The sequence below is a fragment of the Schistocerca americana genome, chromosome 6, assembly GCF_021461395.2.
Source record: "Schistocerca americana isolate TAMUIC-IGC-003095 chromosome 6, iqSchAmer2.1, whole genome shotgun sequence".
Classification (NCBI taxonomy): domain Eukaryota; kingdom Metazoa; phylum Arthropoda; class Insecta; order Orthoptera; family Acrididae; genus Schistocerca; species Schistocerca americana.
The window spans coordinates 483,121,646-483,143,965 of NC_060124.1; positions in this window are offsets into that span (position 1 = coordinate 483,121,646).

Here is a 22,320-nt window from a genome sequence, read left to right on the forward strand (position 1 = left end):
ATATGCAGGTGAAGCCTATCGCAGTAATGCTGGCGAGTCACATTGCACTTCTTTGGTCCTTCAGTGCCATCATATTAAAAAATGAATGGGCCAACGATGAAAGCAGTCGTGAAGCCACGCCCTATGGTGACATGTTCACCACACAGAGGAACTTCATGCATAGTGACATGAGGGGAAGATCCGCACATTTGGCAGTTGTGTGTGTTCACCTTACCCGTCAGAAAAAAATGAGCTTTGTCTGTCCATACGATGATCTAGGGCCAGACCTGGTCAACTTCAATCCTTGCGAGAAAGTGGAGAACGAAGTCAACAAGTCGTCGTGCGTCCTGCGGTGCAAGGTGCTGTGCGATATGTATCTTGCACGGATACCACTTGAGAATGGTTCGAAGCACCTTCCGTACAGTGAACCACGGGATGTTCAACTGTCGTGACCCAGCACGCGCACTGTCTGACGTTCAGGAATAGCGAGCAGCGTTGCCTGCCACAGCAACAGTGATTTCATCAACCACCTTTGGTGCAACCGGTTGTCGGTCTCTTACCGGAGCGACGCCCAGTTTTCCAGTTGATTCGAACTTCTTCATCATGCTCCGCACAGCAGGTGGAGAAAGAGGACCCTTCCGTAATCCTTTCTCGGTGTGCAGCTGCAGCATTACTCTCGTTTTGATAATAGAGCTTCACCAATATGCCCTGCTCCTTTTGTCCAAGCTCATGTTGACACACCAACAAGTGCACTGCGGCTGGTCAGGTGTGACAGACTGTGAATCACGAAGACTGTTCACGACATATGGTGTCCACAGTTGGAACTTGACGGTGGCGCGTGACGCATGGAAATCGTGCAGCTGCGACACAAGGAAATCGTGCACCCCATACTCTGGATATTAATGCTGCCAAGTTCGGTACTCGTACGGTAATTAGTTTCCGTTTTATAACATGTTAAACAGGGAAAGTTTAATGATAACCACCCGGTACTTTCAGGACTAGCACTCCTGGAACATATTTTGTGGAGACAGCCTCGGGGATGTTTCTAGAATGAATATTCCAACTTTCAGCGGAATGTGCGTTGATATGAGGCTGTAACGACGAGTCGTCGTAGCTCAGTCAGTAGGGCCCCTTGCACGTGGAAGGCAATGGTCCCAGGTTCGATTCATAGTCTGTCGCACTATATGTCCTGGCACGATATCTCAGTGTGTGTGTGGTCAGAGGGCTAATCACGCTGTAATAAAGAAAAACGATGGAATTTGAATATCGTGCGACATCCGCACATATGAATTGAAGCAAAAGAGGCGGAGAAACAGTTCAAAAGAAAGAAGATAAAAAATTCGATAAGCACGTGTCCGCGAAAGGCAAACATTCCGAGGTCGAGCCGCGGAGCGGAACACTGCCAGGAAGTTTCGTATCACGGCACAATCCGTTGTAGAGCAATAAACTCATTCTAGACCATACGTGTTTCTCTTTGTCTCAACGCATCTTCATTGGTCAAATGTTTTGCTTTCTACTTCGTTCCTAATGTTCTTCCACACGTGAGTGCTCGATTGTTAGAACATTAACCTTCACTGACATTGTCTATATTTAAGTTTTCATATTGTACAGATGCGCTTGAACCTCGTGCAGTTTGTTTTGTTGTTACGAGGTGCATAAACTACGCAATATGAAAACGTAATTATGAGTTTATCTAGTCTGAGTGGAGTTCAATGTTATAAAAATCGTGCACCAAGGTGTGGAAGAACGTTAGGAATGAAATAGGAAGCAAAAAAACGGACCACTGAAGGTACTTTGAAGCAAAGCGAAACATGCATAGTCTAAAGATTTTTACTGCAGTCGCAAAAGAAGGTACGTAAGTTACATTACTAGAATATATTACATCTTGTTGTAGTGGATGAGCCGGCCGCGGTGGTCGTGCGGTTCTAGGCGCTGCAGTCCGGAACCGCGGGACTGCTACGGTCGCAGGTTCGAATCCTGCATCGGGCATGGATGTGTGTGTTGTCCTTAGGTTAGTTAGGTTTAAGTAGTTCTAAGTTCTAGGGGACTGATGACCTAAGATGTTAAGTTCCATAGTGCTCAGAGCCATTTGAACCATTGTAGTGGATGTAATTGAGACTCCACCATATGAAATTAATATACGTAAATTACATTTATTAACTGAAAATCTGCAATTAGTGGCGCTGTGAATTATTAGTTGCAACAGCAGTTGAGTACAATACAGTGCTTTGATTTCTGGCAGTCCTTTCATTTCCATAAAAATTATTTTTTTTATTATGTCTTGAGTGAAGTTATCCCTTACAATATTTACTCTGGTACAATTTATGCCTTTCCATAGGGCACTATAATTGAAAGTGACGTAATAATATGCCCATTGTGTTAATGACAATCTCAGAGTCGCTGTCCTATTCTGAGACCAACTGAACATTAGTTGACAGATTGTTATTGTAGTGGTTCAGTGCTTATCATTACCACTGCAGGGAAAGAAGTTGATGTCACGCGACTTGTACAAAGCGTTCCTGACTGGAGCCTCTGGCAGCAGATGCAGCTACTGGGTCACAGTCATTGACTATGAGCCAACATAAAGTCTGGCATGACCTCCAAGCAAACGAAGTACTGCAAAACAACCTATAGCAGCAAACGTGCCATTTATAAAGAGCCAGTAGCAAAGAGCCGGTCGTAAAGTCTTATTTATCGCCTTAAAATTTCGAGCTGCGACTGTCAAGCTCGTTCATATGGCTTTAGTCCTCTCTGCATACACACCCTTCGATCCTTCCCACTTTTCCAATTGATTAATGGCTTGCTAAAGACCTTGGTTATAACTGTGCCACCCAACCGTAGTATCATATGATAGTGCATTGTTGCAGTACACTTCCACCAAGTCAGTATGCGTTTTTGCTGCATAGTTCCCTTCAAATGTGTGAAACTAATTACCGCACGATACACTAGTGCCGTTCTGTTCTGGCTTCTCTAATGGTTTGTTACGGTACTGTGGTTATGAGGTTTCATTGTGTACCAATACTGCAGGTACTTATCTGCAACCGAACAATGTAGAAATAATTCAAAAGCCAAGATCGCTTATATACTGTTGACTGGATGACCGGTTTCAACACACTAAAGGTGCCATCATCGGATTTAAATGTAGCTTAACATTTGTAAACCGTTTGGATATAACGATACATGAGGCAGACCAGCTGATATAAAATCATTGTCATGATTGACAATGATTTTATATCAGCTGGTCTGTCTCATGTAGCGTTACATAATGTAATAGAGTACTCTAGTGTAATATTTAGCCGGCCGGGGTGGTCGAGCAGTTCTAGGCGCTGCAGTCTGGAACCGCGTGACCGCTACGGTCGCAGGTTCGAATCCTGCGTCGGGCATGGATGTGTGTGATGTCCTTAGGTTAGTTTGGTTTAAGAAGTTCTAAGTCCTACGGGACTGATGACCTCAGAAGTTAAGTCCCGTATTGCTCAGAGCGATATGAACAATTTTTTTGTAATGTTTAGATTACCGATTCTGCAAATCTTCATGTCATAATAAGTCATGAATTTTTCATCTGTGTCCAAAGATTTTTTTCTCGTTCAGGTATCTCCACACATGTGGAAAAACGGGCTGTACAGCTATTCACTCAACTTTATGGCTTCAAGCAGCTCTGGCGACATTACAGACACCACAATGTCCTCTCTGTTATGGCTGCAGGTGACTTGGACACAGACATCACAGTGCTCTGCCTGTTATGACAAAATGCCACTTGGACCACATTAGATGAGAAATCACAATGTTCTATATGTAGCAGGTGCACAAGACTTGCACTATATTAGACACACACATAAGGTTTTCCGTGATTTCCCAAAATCGCTCCAGGCAAATGCCGAGATGATTCCTTTGAGAGGACACGGCCGACTTCCTCCCCCATCTTTCTCTCATCCGATGAGACCGATGACCTCACTGTTTGGTGTCTTGCCCCAAACAACCCAGCCCAACTCAACACATACATAATCGTCTCTGTTATGACTGCAGGTGACTTGAGCCACTTTAGACGCAAACATCACACTATTCAATCCATCACTGCTTGAAGACAATCTTGGACACAAAAAGAATGTTTCTTTGTAAGTACAAATACATCCTTAACTGAACTCATCCTCAAGCAAGCACCTCAAAGTGTATATGGAGGAAATATGAACTCTACAAACCTAAACCTCTATCCTCAGTAACTGATGACCACAGTAAAGAAACTAAAAATAGTCTCACTGAAAACTGCAATGTCTTAAAGGAGGACAGGAAAGTCTGAAGGAGTTGTCAACGTGGTATAAAAGATGTTCACCTCTTCCTTTCACCTTGTGATGTTGGTTCAACTCATTGACCAGTATTGTACTTTTACATTGTGACACAGTTGTGTTTTCATTGACTGAGGTTTCATAATACGATAAATGGATATCCTCGTCCAACTTGCAGTCATAAAATTGTTATTTATTTGTATTTCAAGAGTCTAGTTATTTGTAGAAGTTTTCTTAAAATTTCCTCATAGTTGCATAATATGCAAAGCTAACGGTTCAGCCTGTGTTTCATCAACGGGGTCCTAATCGCTGTTTTCGTGGTCCACATTACACACACAAACTGCCGCCAATGAAAGACTTACATCTTTCACAGTTCTAAGAATTTCAGTTTTCTTGTCATATTAAGTTTTTATACTATGCTCTGCTAGTGCTTGTCCATTCAAGCCAGCAATCCTGTCCACAAACTGGGAAAAAATTCCACCATTGGGCACTGCTCTTCATCATTAGTCCTGCAGGTCTTTCTTCCTGGCTGCAGTACTCATTTCGCATTAATATTAGAGTAGAATATTTCCTTAAATGTCGTCTCTATTTTGATTGACCTGTCCAACGATGTTTCAGTTCTACCTTTTTTGTTCTGGATGATTGAGCACTATAACGAAGAAAAACGAATTCCAGTACTAACAAGCCGATGCGGATATTTTTTCCCTTTTATTGATTGCAATGGAAAGAATCTGGCGAATTATTGGAATAAAACTTTTTTATCCAACAATGAAATTGAATTACCTAGAACTGTAAAACAAATATGTCATTCATTGGTTATGGCTAGTGCATGCAAGTAGAACCACGAAAGGAAATGATAACACAAGCTGCGACATGGTCGAGAATTAAACAGTGGTCCGAATATAGAATAAATTTCCTTTACTTCACGATTATAGTCACAAATTAATGACCATCTTCAGATCAGTGTCATGGAAATATGTCCTAATATTCTCATTTACCAAACTATGAAGAGCTGTGTCCTTTGTACTCTACGCAACTTTATGGAATCTGTAAGAAACATTGCAGAAAGAAAGAAATGTCTGAGACATATATAAATAGCAGCCATATGACTACATCTTTGAGACAGAAACTCAATTAATTGTGGAAACTCGGCCAAGTGAAACACAGCTGTGTCACAAACCTGTAAATGCGATGTTGGTAAATACATTTCAGACACAATCATAACAGGGAAGGAAAAGGGTGAACATCTTTCATAGCACATATACAACCCATTCGTGCAGATGTTTCTTACCTTAAGAGGGCCAGAGTTTATCAATTAATTCGCTCTTTTCTGTCAACAAAAGCCACTAATATCGTTGTTGTTGTGGTCTTCAGTCCTGAGACTGGTTCGATGCAGCTCTCCATGCTACTCTATCCTGTGCAATCTTCTTCATCTCCCAGTACATACTGCAGCCTACATCCTTCTGAATCTGCTTAGTGTATTCATCTCTTGGTCTCCCTCTACGATTTTTACCCTCCTCGCTGCCCTCCAATACTAAATTGGTGATCCCTCGATGTCTCAGAACGTGTCCTACCAACTGATCCCTTCTTCTAGTCAAGTTGTGCCATATGCTCCTCTTCTTCCCAATTTTATTCTATATCTCCTCATTAGTTATGTGATCTACCCATCTAATCTTCAGCATTCTTCTGTAGCACCACATTTCGAAAGCTTCTATTCTCTTCTTGTCTAAACTATTTATCGTCCACGTTTCACTTCCATACATGGCTACACTCCATACAAATACTTTCAGAAACGACTTCCTGACATTTAAATCTATACTCGATGTTAACAAATTTTTCTTCTTCAGAAACGCTTTTCTTGCCATTGCCAGTCTACATTTTATATCCTCTCTACATCGACCATCATCAGTCATTTTGCTACCCAAATAGCAAAACTCCTTTACTACTTTATGTGTCTCATTTCCTAATCTAATTCCCTCAGCATCGCCCGACTTAATTCGACTACATTCCATTATCCTCGTTTTGCTTTTGTTGATGTTCATCTTATATCCTCCTTTCAAGACACTGTCCATTCCAAGTCCTTTGCTGTCTCTGACAGAATTATAATGTCATCGGTGAACCTCAAAGTTTTTATTTCTTCTCCATGGATTTTAATACCTACTCCAAACTTTTCTTTTGTTTCCTTTACTGCTTGCTCAATATACAGATGGAATAGCATCGGGGATAGGATACAACCCTGTCTCACGTCCTTCTCAACCACTGCTTCCCTTTCATGTCCCTCGACTCTTATAACTGCCATCTGCTTTCTGTACAAATTATAAATGGCCTTTCGCTCCCTGTATTTTACCCCTGCCACCTTCAGAATTTGAAAGAGAGTATTCCAGTTAACATTGTCAAAAGCTTTCTCTAAGTCTACAAATGCTAGAAACGTAGGTTTGCCTTTCCTTAATCTTTCTTCTAAGATAAGTCGTAGGGTCAGTATTGCCTCACATGTTCCAACATTTCTAGGGAATCCAAACTGATCTTCCCCGAGATCGGCTTCTATCAGTTTTTCCATTCGCCTGTAAAGAATTCGCGTTAGTATTTTGCAGCTGTGACTTATTAAACTGATAGTTCGGTAATTTTCACATCTGTCAACACCTGCCTTCTTTGGGATTGGAATTATTATATTCTTCTTGAAGTCTGAGGGTATGTCGCCTGTCTCATACATCTTGCTCACCAGATGGTAGAGTTTTGTCAGGACTGGCTCTCCCAAGGCTGTCAGTAGTTCTAAGGGAATGTTGTCTACTCCGGGGGCCTTCTTTCGATTCAGGTCTTTCAGTACTCTGTCAAACTCTTCACCCAGTATCATATCTCCCACTTCATCTTCATCTACATCCTCTTCCATTTCCATAATATTGTCCTCAAGTACATTGCCCTTGTATAGACACTCTATATACCCCTTCCACCTTTCTACTTTCCCTTCTTTGCTTAAAACTGGGTTTCCATCTGAGCTCTTGATATTCATAAAGGTGGTTCTTGTGGTGTCACCGCCAGACACTACACTTGCTAGGTGGTAGCCTTTAAATCGGCCGCGGTCCATTAGTATACGTCGGACCCGCGTGTCGCCACTGTCAGTGATTGCAGACCGAGCGCCACCACACGGCAGGTCTAGAGAGACTTACTAGCACTCGCCCCAGCTGTACAGCCGACTTTGCTAGGAAAGGTTCACTGACAAATACGCTCTCATTTGCCGAGACAATAGTTAGCATAGCCTTCAGCTACGTCATTTGCTACGACCTAGCAAGGCGCCATTACCAGTTAATATTGAAATTATAAAACATGTACCCTCAAGAGCGATGTTCTACAATTGTGGATTAAAGTTAAGTATTACAGCAACTGCGTCCGTTTTTCTAAGTTCTCATTTCCTTGTAATGTTCCAGACCTCACGCCAGTCTGCGTGAGTTAAGCGCGTGCCTTTCGGCTTCCTCTCATAGTGACTTGGCTGTCTTGCCAAGTCACAACAGTTCTCTTCTCTCCAAAGGTTTCTTTAATTTTCCTGTAGGCAGTATCTATCTTACCCCTATTGAGATAAGCCTCTACATCCTTACATTTGTCCTCTAGCCATCCCTGCTTAGCCATTTTGCACTTCTGTCGATCTCATTTTTGAGACGTTTGTATTCCTTTTTGTCTGCTTCATTTACTGCATTTTCTCCTTTCATCAATTAAATGCAATATTTCCTCTGTTACCCAATGGTTTCTACTAGCCATCGTCTTTTTACCTATTTGATCCTCTGCTGCCTTCACTATTTCATCCCTCAAAGCCAATCATTCTTCTTCTACTGTATTTCTTTCCCCATTCCTGTCAATTGTTTCCTTATGCTCTCCCTGAAACTCTGTACAACCTCTGGTTTAGTCACTTTATCCAGGCCCCATATCCTTAAATTCCCACCTTTTTTCAGTTTCTTCAGTTTTAATCTACAGTTCATAACCAATAGATTGTGGTCAGAGTCCACATCTGCCCCTGGAAATGTGTTACAATTTTGAACCTGGTTCCTAAATCTCTGTCTTATCATTATATAATCTGTCTGATACCTTTTAGTATCTCCTGGATTCTTCCATGTATACAACCTTCTTTCATGATTCTCGAACCAAGTGTTAGCTATGATTAAGTTATGCTCTGCGCAAGATTCTACCAGGCGGTTTCCTCTTTCATTTCTTAGCCCCAATCCATATTCGCCTACTACGTTTCCTTCTCTCCCTTTACCTACTACCGAATTCCAGTTACCCATGACTATTAAATTTTCGTCTCCCTTGACTACCTGAATAATTTCTTTTATCTCATCATACATTTCACCAATTTCTTCGTCATCTGCATAGCTAGTTGGCATATAAACTTGTACTACTGTAGTGGGCATGGGCTTCGTGTCTATCGTGGCCACAATATTGCGTTCACTATGTTGTTTGTAGTAGCTTACCCGTACTGCTATTTTTTATTCATTAGTAAACCTACTCCTGCATTACCCCTGTTTGATTTTGTATTTATAACCCTGTATTCACCTGACCAAAATTCTTGTTCTTCCTGCCACCAAACTTCACTAATTCCCACTATATCTAACTTTAACCTATCCATTTCCCTTTCTAACTTTTCTAACCCACCTGCCCGTCATATAACCAAAATAAGAACATAAATAGAGCGTAAAACGTTTCAGTAAGTCGCGTATTGTACGAGGGTCACTCCAAAAGAAATGCACACTATGTTTGTAAAATTACAATTTTCATTCTTCAGGTGTGAAAGTTTTACAGTGTGTAGATACATCCTTCCCGCTTGTTTTCAAACTTAGTTCAAGCTGTTCCCGTGAGTGTCGCCGTCACAGCATGTCTTCAAGATGGCTGCTACACTTGTCGTGCTGTCATAGAATTCCTGTGCTGTGAAAACGAGACAGTGGGAAACATCCACAAGAGGCTGAAAGAGGTGTATGGAGATGCTGCTGTCGATCGCAGTACAGTTAGTTGGTGGGCAAGCAGGTTACGTGATGAAAACAATATTGAATATTGTCATTGCAGCGGCATGCCACGTAGTGCACACACTCCAGACAATGTGCAGAGAGTTAACTAATTGGTGACTGCTGACATACGCATCACAGTGAACGAAGAAACTTGATGCTCGAGTGAGTCGTGTTCGACCACATCAGCAAAAGCAGGATGTTTTGCTGTTGCACGGCCACATGTCAGTCAGTCAAAAAATCATGGAATCGATCACAAAACTCGGATGTGCAACGCTGAAACACCGGCCTTACCGTCCTGACCTGGCTCCATGTGACTATCCTCTCTTCGGGAAACTGAAAGACTCTCTTCGTGGAACAAGGTTTGCAGATGATAACTCCCTTGTGCACACTGCCAAACAGTGGCTCCAACAGGTTGGTCCAGAATTTTACCGTGCGGGTATACAGGCGCTGGTTCCAAGATGGCGTAAGGCAGTTGAGAGGAATGGAAATTACGTGGGGAAATGAAAACATTGTTCCTAAAGGATGCATCTACACACTGTAAAACTTTAAAACATGTAGAATAAAAGATGGATTTTAAAAAGAATAGTGTGCATTTCTTTTGGAGTGACCCTTGTAGATATAAAATTTTGAAGGACAAATGTTTTTAATTTTTTACCTATAAGAAAATTCTTTGCATCAATTTCTGTCACAATTACGAAACACTCACAGAAAGTAAGCCAGTGTGTCACATAATGACTTCCAACGGGAACAAATTCTCCACGGAATTGACATATCTATGTTTCTTGGATCAATCTTGATGGATGATATAGATGTGAGGAACATCTAAAGTGTGGTGGAGCAGAAGTGTTCACGTCAAATATATCTCAAATGCAAAATACATGGCTTTTAAAAATGAACAAACCCGGAAACTAGTCAGCCACTAAATAACTAGCACCTTAGTTGTATACAATTAAACATGTCTTTTCATCATTAGAAATACAATCCATCGTCTTGAGTTCTATATGGACAAGTCTGTGGTGCAAAATATTGCCGTGTAACTTTTTGTGTTCCTAAACTGTGTTTTTGCAGAGTACACACGGCGCAGATCCTAGGCGTACACAAGCAAACTGAAGCTGGCTTTGTGACGCAGACTAGCAGTGGCAGGAGAGGAGGGGCAAAGCGCCTAACAGCAGCAGGGTTCGGGCAAACAAAGCTTGCGCACACAGCCGGTAGAGGGCAGCGGCGGCGGCGGCAGCAGCAGGTGTGTTTGACAGGGGGCCGCTCCCCGTCACCAACCGTGACAGAGGGCGGCACTGGTCGCTTTGTGTCCGTGCCACAGGTGAGGGGGACCCGTCTAAGGTGACTGCGCTGAGCCAGCACGAAGGCCATTCCCAGGACACCGCACACTGCCCCATCTACGTTGTGGTACGTTCTGTGAGTATGTTAACGTGTCGAACGTTGGAGCGGAGCAGTGGGTCACTGGAGAAACAGGGGCGGACGAAAATACGTGCACACACTGAAGTTCCCGTATCTTCCAAGTACCACAGTAATTTTAATGTCATATGTACATCAAAAATATTAATTCATATTGTTTCCTGTCCTTAGACGGCATTATGATAAAAGTACACTGCTAGCCATTATAATTTGCTACTCCTGCAAGGATAGATGCTAATCCACTAAATTACAGGCCCATATCGTTAATGTCGATATGCAGCAGGATTTTGGAATATATATTGTGTTCGAACATTATGAATTACCTCAAAGGAAACCGTCTATTGACACACATTCAACATCGGTTTAGAAAACATCGCTCCTGTGAAACACAAGTAGCTCTTTATTCACATGAAGTGCTGAGTGCTATTGACAAGGGATCTCAGATCGATTCCGTATTCCTAGATTTCCAGAAGGGCCGGCGTGGGTGGCCGAACGGTTCTACGCGCTTCAGTTTGGAACCGCGCGACCGCTACGGTCGCAGGTTCGAATCCTGCCTCGGGCGTGGATGTGCGTGATGTCCTTAGGTTAGTTAGGCTCTCGGGCACTGATGACCTCAGATTTTAAGTCCCATAGTGCTGAGAGCCATCTGAACCATTTTTGATTTCCGGAAGGCTTTTGACTCTGTACCACACTAGCGGCTCGTAGTGAAATAGCGTGGTTATGGAATATCGTCTCAGTTATGTGACTGGATTTGCGATTTCCTGTCAGAGAGGTCACAGTTCGTAGTAATTGACGGAAACTCATCGAGTAAAACAGAAGTGATTTCAGGCGTTCCCCAAGGTAGTGTTATAGGCCCTTTGCTGTTCTTATCCATATAAACGATTTGGGAGACAATCTGAGCAGCCGTATTCGGCTGTTTGCAGATGACGCTGTCGTTTATCGACTAATAAAGTCATCAGAAGATCAAAACAAACTGCAAAACGATTTAGAAAAGGTATCTGAATGGTGCGAAAAGTGGCACTTGACCCTAAATGACGAAAAGTGTGAGGTCATCCACATGAGTGCTAAAAGTAACTTGTTAAACTTCGGTTACACGCTAAATCAGTCTAATCAAAAAGCCGCAAATTCAACTAATTTACCTAGGTATTAAAATTACGAACAACTTAAATTCGAAAGAACCCACAGAAAATGTTGTGAGGAAGGCTAACCAAAGACTGCGTTTTATTGGCAGGACACTTAGAAAATGTAACATACCTACGAAAGGAGACTGCCTACACTACGCTTGTCCGTCCTCTTTTAGAATACTGCTGCACGGTGTGGGATCCTTACCAGATTGGACTGACGGAATACATCGAAAAAGTTCAAAGAAAGGCAGCACGTTTTGCATTATCGCGAAATATGGGAAAGAGTGTCACAGAAATGATACAGGATTTGGGCTGGAAATCATTAAAAGCAAGGCGTTTTACGTTGCGACTGAATCTTCTCACGAAATTCCAATCACTAATTTTCTCTTCCGAATGCGAAAATATTTTGTTGACACCAACCTACACAGGGAGGAACGATCACCACGATAAAATAAGGGAAATCAGAGCTCATACGGAAAGATATAGGTGTTCATTCTTTCCGCACGCTATACGAGATTGGAATAATAGAGAATTGTGAAGGTGGTTCGATGAACCCTCTGCAGGCACTTAAATGTGATTTGCAGAGTATCGATGTAGATGTAGATGAAAGAAATTTTGATTATCGTGTGTGTAGTAGGGAGAATACTTGATCAAACATGTAGATGACTTGGGAGATCACAGGGGGAGAAGTTTAGACCACTCCGACTGGCTTATATCGGCCATCTTAAATTACACAGTGTGGGCACGTAATGTTGCGAAGCTACCTAGACAGCTGAGAAGGCAACGACTGTCTGGACAAGGGGGAGTCTCCATCCATTCATAGAAAGTGATACATGTTGCAAAGAGCATAATGAAAATTACAGGGCTTCGCTGCTGATAAAACGCCGGTGAACCAAGTTAACCGGCGAGAAGCAGCGTGCAACTGTCAGCCGAGCGAGAATGAAGCAGTTACCAAAGACACCATAAACTCGCCGGCCGCAGATTGAAACTATTTAGAATGTTAAAAGCAATTTGTGATCTGCACGTGAATTTGGAAAGCTCTCAGTGCCGAGCTAGGCTTTAATTACACTCCTGGAAATGGAAAAAAGAACACATTGACAACGGTGTGTCAGACCCACCATACTTGCTCCGGACACTGCGAGAGGGCTGTACAAGCAATGATCACACGCATGGCACAGCGGACACACCAGGAACCGCGGTGATGGCCGTCGAATGGCGCTAGCTGCGCAGCATTTGTGCACCGCCGCCGTCAGTGTCAGCCAGTTTGCCGTGGCATACGGAGCTCCATCGTAGTCTTTAACACTGGTAGCATGCCGCGACAGCGTGGACGTGAACCGTATGTGCAGTTGACGGACTTTGAGCGAGGGCGTATGGTGGGCATGCGGGAGGCCGCGTGGACGTACCGCCGAATTGCTCAACACGTGGGGCGTGAGGTCTCCACAGTACATCGATGTTGTCGCCAGTGGTCGGCGGAAGGTGCACGTGCCCGTCGACCTGGGACCGGACCGCAGCGACGCACGGATGCACGCCAAGACCGTAGGATCCTACGCAGTGCCGTAGGGGACCGCACCGCCACTTCCCAGCAAATTAGGGACACTGTTGCTCCTGGGGTATCGGCGAGGACCATTCGCAACCGTCTCCATGAAGCTGGGCTATGGTCCCGCACACCGTTAGGCCGTCTTCCGCTCACGCCCCAACATCGTGCAGCCCGCCTCCAGTGGTGTCGCGACAGGCGTGAATGGAGGGACGAATGGAGACGTGTCGTCTTCAGCGATGAGAGTCGCTTCTGCCTTGGTGCCAATGATGGTCGTATGCGTGTTTGGCGCCGTGCAGGTGAGCGCCACAATCAGGACTGCATACGACCGAGGCACACAGGGCCAACACCCGGCATCATGGTGTGGGGATCGATCTCCTACTCTGGCCGTACACCACTGGTGATCGTCGAGGGGACACTGAATAGTGCACGGTACATCCAAACCGTCATCGAACCCATCGTTCTACCATTCCTAGACCGGCAAGGGAACTTGCTGTTCCAACAGGACAATGCAAGTCCGCATGTATCCCGTGCCACCCAACGTGCTCTAGAAGGTGTAAGTCAACTACCCTGGCCAGCAAGATCTCCGGATCTGTCCCCCATTGAGCATGTTTGGGACTGGATGAAGCGTCGTCTCACGCGGTCTGCACGTCCAGCACGAACGCTGGTCCAACTGAGGCGCCAGGTGGAAATGGCATGGCAAGCCGTTCCACAGTACTACATCCAGCATCTCTACGATCGTCTCCATGGGAGAATAGCAGCCTGCATTGCTGCGAAAGGTGGATATACACTGTACTAGTGCCGGCATTGTGCATGCTCTGTTGCCTGTGTCTATGTGCCTGTGGTTCTGTCAGTGTGATCATGTGATGTATCTGAATCCAGGAATGTGTCAATAAAGTTTCCCCTTCCTGGGACAATGAATTCACGGTGTTCTTATTTCAATTTCCAGGAGTGTATATTGAATTTCAAGGGATTTGTTTACAGTGACCATCAATCAATTGCAGTCAGGGTTTCACGGGAGGACATATTGCAATAAATTCGAGGTAAAATATTTCTGTCGAATTTAACTTGCGGGGTCTATGATGTGTAGTTGAGAATTTGGTGGTGTTGGAGGGATTGATATGAAGAACTGAGTGTAACCTTTCTTTTAGAGAGGCAGAAATAGTTTATGAAATTTACGTTGTGTATGAGACGTGCTTTTTTTTGTAAGTATCGTAATACTGACATTACCCTCAGCAGTTTCTGAGTAATCTGACAAGCAATTAATTCAGGTGCTTGGTTACTGTCGTGACATACCAGATATAACTGGGACTATTATCCAAGCCCCATATTTGTCTGGCATCTCCCTAGGCCGACAACTTGTACTCTGTGCGTCTAGGGTCCTACGGGCCAATTGGATGACAAACCTGATCCTCTCGAGAATATTACATGCCTGAAAGGTATAAGATGTCCGTCTCAGCACAGAGCTGCCGCCTCTGGCAGCAACAATGCCTTTAAAGCGAGACGGCGTCGACTGCAGTTGGAGTGAATGATAGGATACGTCGTTTATCACTTAATTTGGTTTGGTGCGGTGCCACTTACGACAAGAAAGGAAGAATGAATTGATTGTTGGCGTTAATAACGATCATCCTTCTTTACCAACTCTGCATTACTGCAGACGACGTGTCACTGCTCACATTTGTTCTGTGCGTGCAGTACACGTGAGGCGCCTAGTTGTTTCCACTGCACTGTGTGGAATACGAAGGTTCTGTTACAGTTCACTAACCTGATGTCTACAAGTTGATGACCCCAGCGCAGAAAACAGCTCGCAGGTCGTAGGTTCTGTATCTTCAGGCTGAAACTGACTTTTAGCGAGGTTCTGTTCTGAAATAATGTATCACTTCTTTGGGATGCCACTCGCGTATTTCAATAAAGCTACACGAGAAGACTACATGATCTTAATACAACACCTTCTGATACAGCAAAGTACATGATCAAACACAATGTTTACGAAAATGTATCTTTACACTATTTGTGGCACGTGTCTGTACCTCATGACTACCGGAGTGAATCTTTTAATACTGAATACTTGCAAACAGATCCTGCCACCTACAACATGTCTGTTCTTCTCGACTGCCTAATCCAGAGTGACGAACAGCCCTAAACACTTCGCGCGCCATACCAGAAAAGGCGTGACCCGAACGCTTCCGAAGTACTTCGTCTGCAATTTCGTTAGTCTTTTGTTTTTTATTTAAATTGTTTTTAATAATTCTAAAATGACTGATTGATAGTCAGCTGTTGAGAGATATTTGTATTAAAAAGTGAAGTCATTCCAATGAGTAGTTTAACTAATAATAATAACTATACTTTAACTACTTGGCGCCATTGCTCCGAACACAGCAGCCAATCACAGAGCAGTAACATTATGCAGGCGGTCTTTCTCACGGGAATGGTACCGAATCTAACATCTGTCACAGGTACCCCACACCACATTTCGTCATCTGTATACTTCTTGCATCTCCACTGCTCTGGCAACAGCTTCTTGGAGCCTAATATGATGGCTGACTAAGCCAGAAATATTACACAGTTTCTCGGAAAGTCAGGAATAGATGTTCTCAACAAGTAGTGGCCTAAGCAAGAGTGGAACACCCTGTATATAGCCGCAGCCCCAGGAACATGTGGTCTTGCGTTGACTCGTTGAATGTTAACGTCACAGAGACCCCAAGAATACAGCAGACACGCGAGAAATGTAACGGGTGCTGTTCAACTTATTGGCTTGGTGAACCAGAGGAGATCTTGTTCTGTACGCAGCGACAACGTATACCATCACGCCAGGCAATGGTCCCGTACAGTTACGACAAAAGCAGTGTAGCAATGGTCGTTCTCCTTAGCCTTCAGGAACGGATATGTCCGTGATAGTGTTTGTAAAACCAGCACCGTCTGACAAGATGCGTCCAGTACTGCTGGTGGATGCACCTCTGACAGCGCGCCGGCCGGCCGTTGTGACCGAGCGGTTCTAGGCGCTTCAGTCTGGAACCGCGTGACCGCTACGGCCGCAGGTTCGAATCCTGCCTCGGGGATGGATGTGTCTGACGTCCTTAGGTTCGTTAGGTTTAAGTAGTTGTAAGTTCTAGGAGACTGATGACCTGAGATGTTGTCCCATAGTGCTCAGAACCATTTGAAGAGCGCGCCTTCTTCATCACCGTGCGAGTGTGAAGGATGTTCCGGGTACCGTAGCGTTGTCTCTGTGTAGACTTGCTACAAACGTGACCGTATCCTGTCTGATGTTAGTCGCACATGTGTTCTTGCATGGGTTTGCTAACAGTATGTCTGTTCTGTCGTACGTTGATACCATGGCGCAATGGACATTCTACATAGCGCTGTGTACGGCCCTCCTGAACCCCCTGATGTCACATTCGCATGACACCCGTTTCGCGGGAAGACAAACCACCGTCTCCTCGAAAGGCCGCGATCCTGCAGCAATCAAATTCTAACACATGTTGGAAGGCGTTTCTCCTTGTTACACAAAGCATAAGACGACCTCATCACAAAACATTCCAATGCGACAACCTGCTGAATAATATCTGCTTATGTAAATCGTTTGCATGGCGTTACTGCGACCTGTTTTGTAAGGATTTGCTGAAATCTTGATCACTTGCATATACTGGATGTAAACGGTATAAGCTGCCAAAATTAAACAGACGGTACATCTCGGTGTGCTGGACAAAAAAGTCTAATAAAATATCGTTGTGTCACGCTCTTTGTTTTCGTATTCCTAAAAGACAGATAGTTGCAGGTTTGACAGTACACGCAGTTCTGTTTACATCATCAACTGGCCTAGAAAGGTAACGGACGAACCAGAGCAATGTAAACACTGGACGTGTACAACGACGCAACGCGGCGTCTAGATACTACCGAAATAAACAATTTAAATAATCACTGGGTTGTCAATAACGTGTAATTCCTTTTACGTAAACAATGAATTAAGTACAACCAGACGTTCTCTCTTTTCTCTTTTTACCATAACGAAGGTCGTGGTAGTAAAGAAAAGCGAACATAAAATGTTTTTCCTTTTGTACGAAAATATTCAGTTACAACGTAATTTGTTGTGCATTAATTACAATCAACTGTTTCCTCTTTTTACGACAGGACCATAACGAAAATTAAATTCAGATTTTTTTTTTTCCTTTTCCACAACAGTGCCATCACGAAAATGAAACCCACATTATTTTGTTTCCTGTTATATCAGTACTACAATAAGTGTTCAAAATGCCCGCCATTCGATTACACACATGCTTCATTACGGCGTCCGCCCTGGTAGCTGAGTGGTCAGCGTGAGAGACTGTCAATCCTAAGGGCCCGGGTTCGATTCCCGGCTGGGTCGGAGATTTTCTCCGCTCAGGGACTGGGTGTTGTGTTGTCCTAATCATCATCATTTCATCCCCATCGACGCGCAGGTCGCCGAAGTGGCGTCAAATCGAAAGACCTGCACCAGGCGAACGGTCTACCGACGGGAGGCCCTAGCCACACGACATTTCCATTTCCATTACGGCGAACCCGGTTTCAAATGGTTCAAATGGCTCTGAGCACTATGGAACTTAACATCTGGGGTCATCAGTGCCCTAGAACTTAGAAGTCTTAGAGCTACTTAAACCTAACTAACCTAAGGACATCACACACATCCATGCCCGAGGCAGTATTCGAATCTGCGACCGTAGCGGTCGCGCGGTTCCTGACTGATGCGCCTAGAACCTCTCGGCCACACCGGCCGGCGAACCCAGTTTCGTCGCACTCGTTCACACGCGTGCGTATTTGCCTTTATGGTGCTTGCAGCGTCGAAAATCCTTTGAGTAAGTTCGTCCACGTTATTAATTTGCTGAGCATAATAAGTTCCTTCACATGGCCCCAAAAGAAAAAATACATTGGATTTAAATCAGGACTGCGTGCTGGCCATTGACGTGCGCCAAAACGTCCTATCCATCCTCCTGGAAATTGAAAACCTTCGCGCTCTGTGACCAATGTGTAGGGAGCATCATCGTGAAGGCACCACATATAATGACGTACTGATATCGGAATATTTTCTAATAAAGTTAGTTGCAATGTCCCCTCTAGAAAGGTGCGGTAATTGTTACCAGTCAAACGTGCAAGAATAACCTAAGGGCCAATAAAGTAATAATCAATTATACTCTCCCCATACATTTACGGAAAAGCGGCGCTGAAAATCTATTGATACTACTTGGCGCGGAATGTGTACACTACACGTGTGCATGTTACGGAAATTAGTTATTCCGCCCCAAATGAAACACGCTTCACCTGTGACGAGTATTTTGTTGACAAAATTATACTGCTCACTTTGTAACCAAAGCCAGTCTAAGAATTCTCGTCGCGGAGGGCTAAAATGGTTCAAATGGCTCTGAGCACTATGCGACTTAACTGCTGAGGTCATCAGTCGCCTAGAACTTAGAACTAATTAAACCTAACTAACCTAAGGACATCACACACATCCATGCCCGAGGCAGGATTCGAACCTGCGACCGTAGCGGTCACGCGGTTCCAGACTGAAGCGCCTTTAACCGCACGGCCACACCGGCCGGCCGTCGCGGAGGGAAATCATGTTTTTCCATCTCTTGTAAGCGTTAGACGTGGTAAGGCCACACACGCTCCTCTTTCAATGTGCAATGAACCACAGTGGACAGTGTGCGATACACCCACTTAGTTGGCGATGCTTCCAGTACACTGGGTAGGATCTTCGTGGATACGGCACAGACCTTGATCCTGATGTTTCAATGTTCGTTCTTCGCATTGTACGCCACTGCCTTCTGCGTTGGTTATAAAGAGCCAGTGTCTCTCAATCTACGCAAATTAAATACGTACTCGCACTCGTCAGCTGTATTCTGTCAGAATTTATTTAATAATAAATCGAAATACGTTTCACACACACAATTAAATGTACAAAGGAAAAGACAGTTATTGTATCCAGAATGAGGATTCACTCTGCAGAGAAGTGTGTGCTGATATGAAACTTCCTGGCATATTAAAACTGCTTGCCGGACGGGGAAACCGAGACTCGAACTCGGGACCTTGCCTTTCACGGGCAAGTGCTCTACCATCTGAGCTACCCAATCACAACTCACGACCCGTCCGTAGAGCACTTGCCCGCGAAAGGAAAGGATCCCTAGTCCGAGTCTCGGTCCGGAACACAGTTTTAATCTGCCAGGAAGTTTCATAATTACTGTACTTTGTTTTGAAGGAATTGCAAATACAAAGGGTTGAAATGGTTCTGAGCGCTATGGTACTTCTGAGGTCATTAGTCACCTAGAACTTAGAACTACTTAAACCTAACCAACCTAAGATCATCACACACACCTCTGCCCGAGGCAGGATTCGAACCCGCGACCGTAGCGGTCGCGCGGTTCCAGACTGTAGCGCCTAGAACCGCTCGGCCAACACGGCCGGCAATGAATTGCAAAATAATCGAGCATAAATATTGAATTATGATGATGAACAGCAACAAAAATCGATCATGCAGGAAGTCTTCGTTGTGGGAAGCGTTTTCGATAAGTTCGTACAACTGCACTCACAATATCTTTTGCATCGCCGTGAATTAAATGAATATCACATAGTTCAGTGACAGTAAATTTCGCTTCCTTCCATTCTAACGTTTAATAGAGTTTCAATAGCATCTGTACAGGTAACTCGACTACTGCCGAGAATCGGCGTATTGCAGTGACTCAGCCACGCAGGCCGTTTTTGCCAAGGTGTTTGCGACTCCCACTCGCGATATTAATATGCGCAGCGGTAAAGTAACACGAACCGATTGCTTACATAAGTGTACCTGTGTTGGGGGAGGGTGGAACAGCCACCCCGCAGCGCTTTCATCCTGTTTAATGAATTTTTTTTCCGTCTACCGCCGAAATGTTTCCACAAGTCACGTGTAATCAGTGTGCGCTGTCCAGTGTCTACTTTTCCAAAAACATTTTTCCGAGGTGAACTGTTTTTTTCTGGGAGAACCTTACGAAATGGACAAACATGTTACTAAACATTTTAAATCAATTACCTGTGTTCTGCTAACGGGATTTTTCTGGCAGCTTATTCCGTTTACAGCCCTTAGAATCATGTAGTACTCTTTCGTAGCAGTTTGACGATTTCATCATGCCTCTTTCTTAGTGATTCAGTTTTAATGGCCAGATTTATAGTATCCGGTGACCAGAGAATTAACGAGTCACAACTGTAATCACCCATCTCACAGAAATAGTTTGGCGTAGTAATTTGTGCACATATGAAACAGGACGATAACATAGGCTCACGCATAGTAAAACGAGATGTCTTTGGTAGAGTATCAGAAAATGTTGTTAGACCATAAAGAGAACTGATTACAAAACATTAGTGTATTACATCGCAGAAAATTGTTCAAGATCTTGGTACTCGTACAAATTAATATTATCACGTTTATTTAACTTGTACGTTTATTTAACTTGTGGGGGAGTGTCACGGAAGTATTGATATACCCAAGCTGCAGATGCTTGAAGATAGAAGCCAACTCAGTTACCTAGAAAAGGCAAAGGTCCAGAGTTCGAGTCTCGGTCTGGCGCACAGTTTTAATCTGCCAGCGCACATTTCCCTGCAGAGGGAAAAATTCATTCTGGAAATATTCCGCAGGCTGCGGCTAGTAAGCCATGTCTCCGTAGTATCCTTTCTTCCACGAATGCCAGTCGCACAAGGTATGCAGGAGAACTTCTGAGGAATTAGGAGGGTAGGAGATCAGGAGTGGCGGAAGTAAAGCTTTGAGGAGGACTCGTGAGTCATGCTTGGATAGCTCAGCTGATTTCGCAACGCACCCCCACCCGCAATGTGTTGGAGAACCTCCGCCCAGATATACGTTGGACAACAATGTGGAAGAACGTCCATGTGCCCTTCCTTACAACCGATTCACGAGCCCTGTAATATCGCGTCATTAATGGCAAATCCCCGACACACCAGCAACTTCACCGTATTGCACTGACCGAAACATCGTTATGTACTCACTGCCACAGTGAGGATACTGATGAGAATCGTCTCACACGGCCATCGACGCACGATGTCTGACAACTTGTGCAAAGGTTGTTGGCATGTTACCCGCCGTCAACGGTCATCCCGCAATTCCTTCTCCTTCCGAAAGGGCACACATTTTCCTCTCACTAACTACTGTACTATTACACGGTCCAAAGGACTGACGCTTGCCTACCTCTTCGGCGACAGAGCACACTCCACGCTCGATTTTAGCTACCACGTTTTAGACGCTCACAACGCTTTTGAACGAACGCCGTACTACCGCTGTCAATTTGCTAATTACTTACAATATATAAGTTACGACACCCACCCCTCACGTTCGACATGCGTGGCACCTCAAGGCACCCTTTCCCGGAACAGTACGGTGTAACAGCCTATAGCGGCCAGTAAGCGGCAGACGCACTCCACTAAGTGCGCGCTACATCTCCCTACTACTGTTTCTTTGTTTCCTCCTTTATTCCACCCTTTTTTTCCTTTTCTTGTCAGGCCGTTAGGGAATCATGCCCTCACTGAACACAGCCGGAACGAAGAAACTATACACACATTAATAATAATAATAAAAGCAGAAAACAATAAATGAAAAAAACAATACAAATATTCTACAAATTTCCTACTCTGACACAGCGGTCGCCTAGGGTGACAGGGGTGTTGTGGCCAGGCCTTGCCATGCGACCCCTGCCCACGTCACCCCTTACCCCTTGACAATCGTTGTGTCTCCTCCAATACACATTAAAAAAGAAAAGTTTGTACGGCAGTTGTCCGCGAAAGGTAAAGATCCCGAGTTCAATTCTAGGTCAGGCACCACAGTTTCAATCTACTAGTAAGTTCTTTTTATCCAAAGACAAGTTATTTAGAAAGTCTCAAAGACCAATATTAAGTGAAGAATGTAGGAATATATATCAGCCCCCATTACAGCGCGCATTGACAGGATTAGGCTAACTACAGTGTGAATGAAACAGGAAGAAGCACTAACT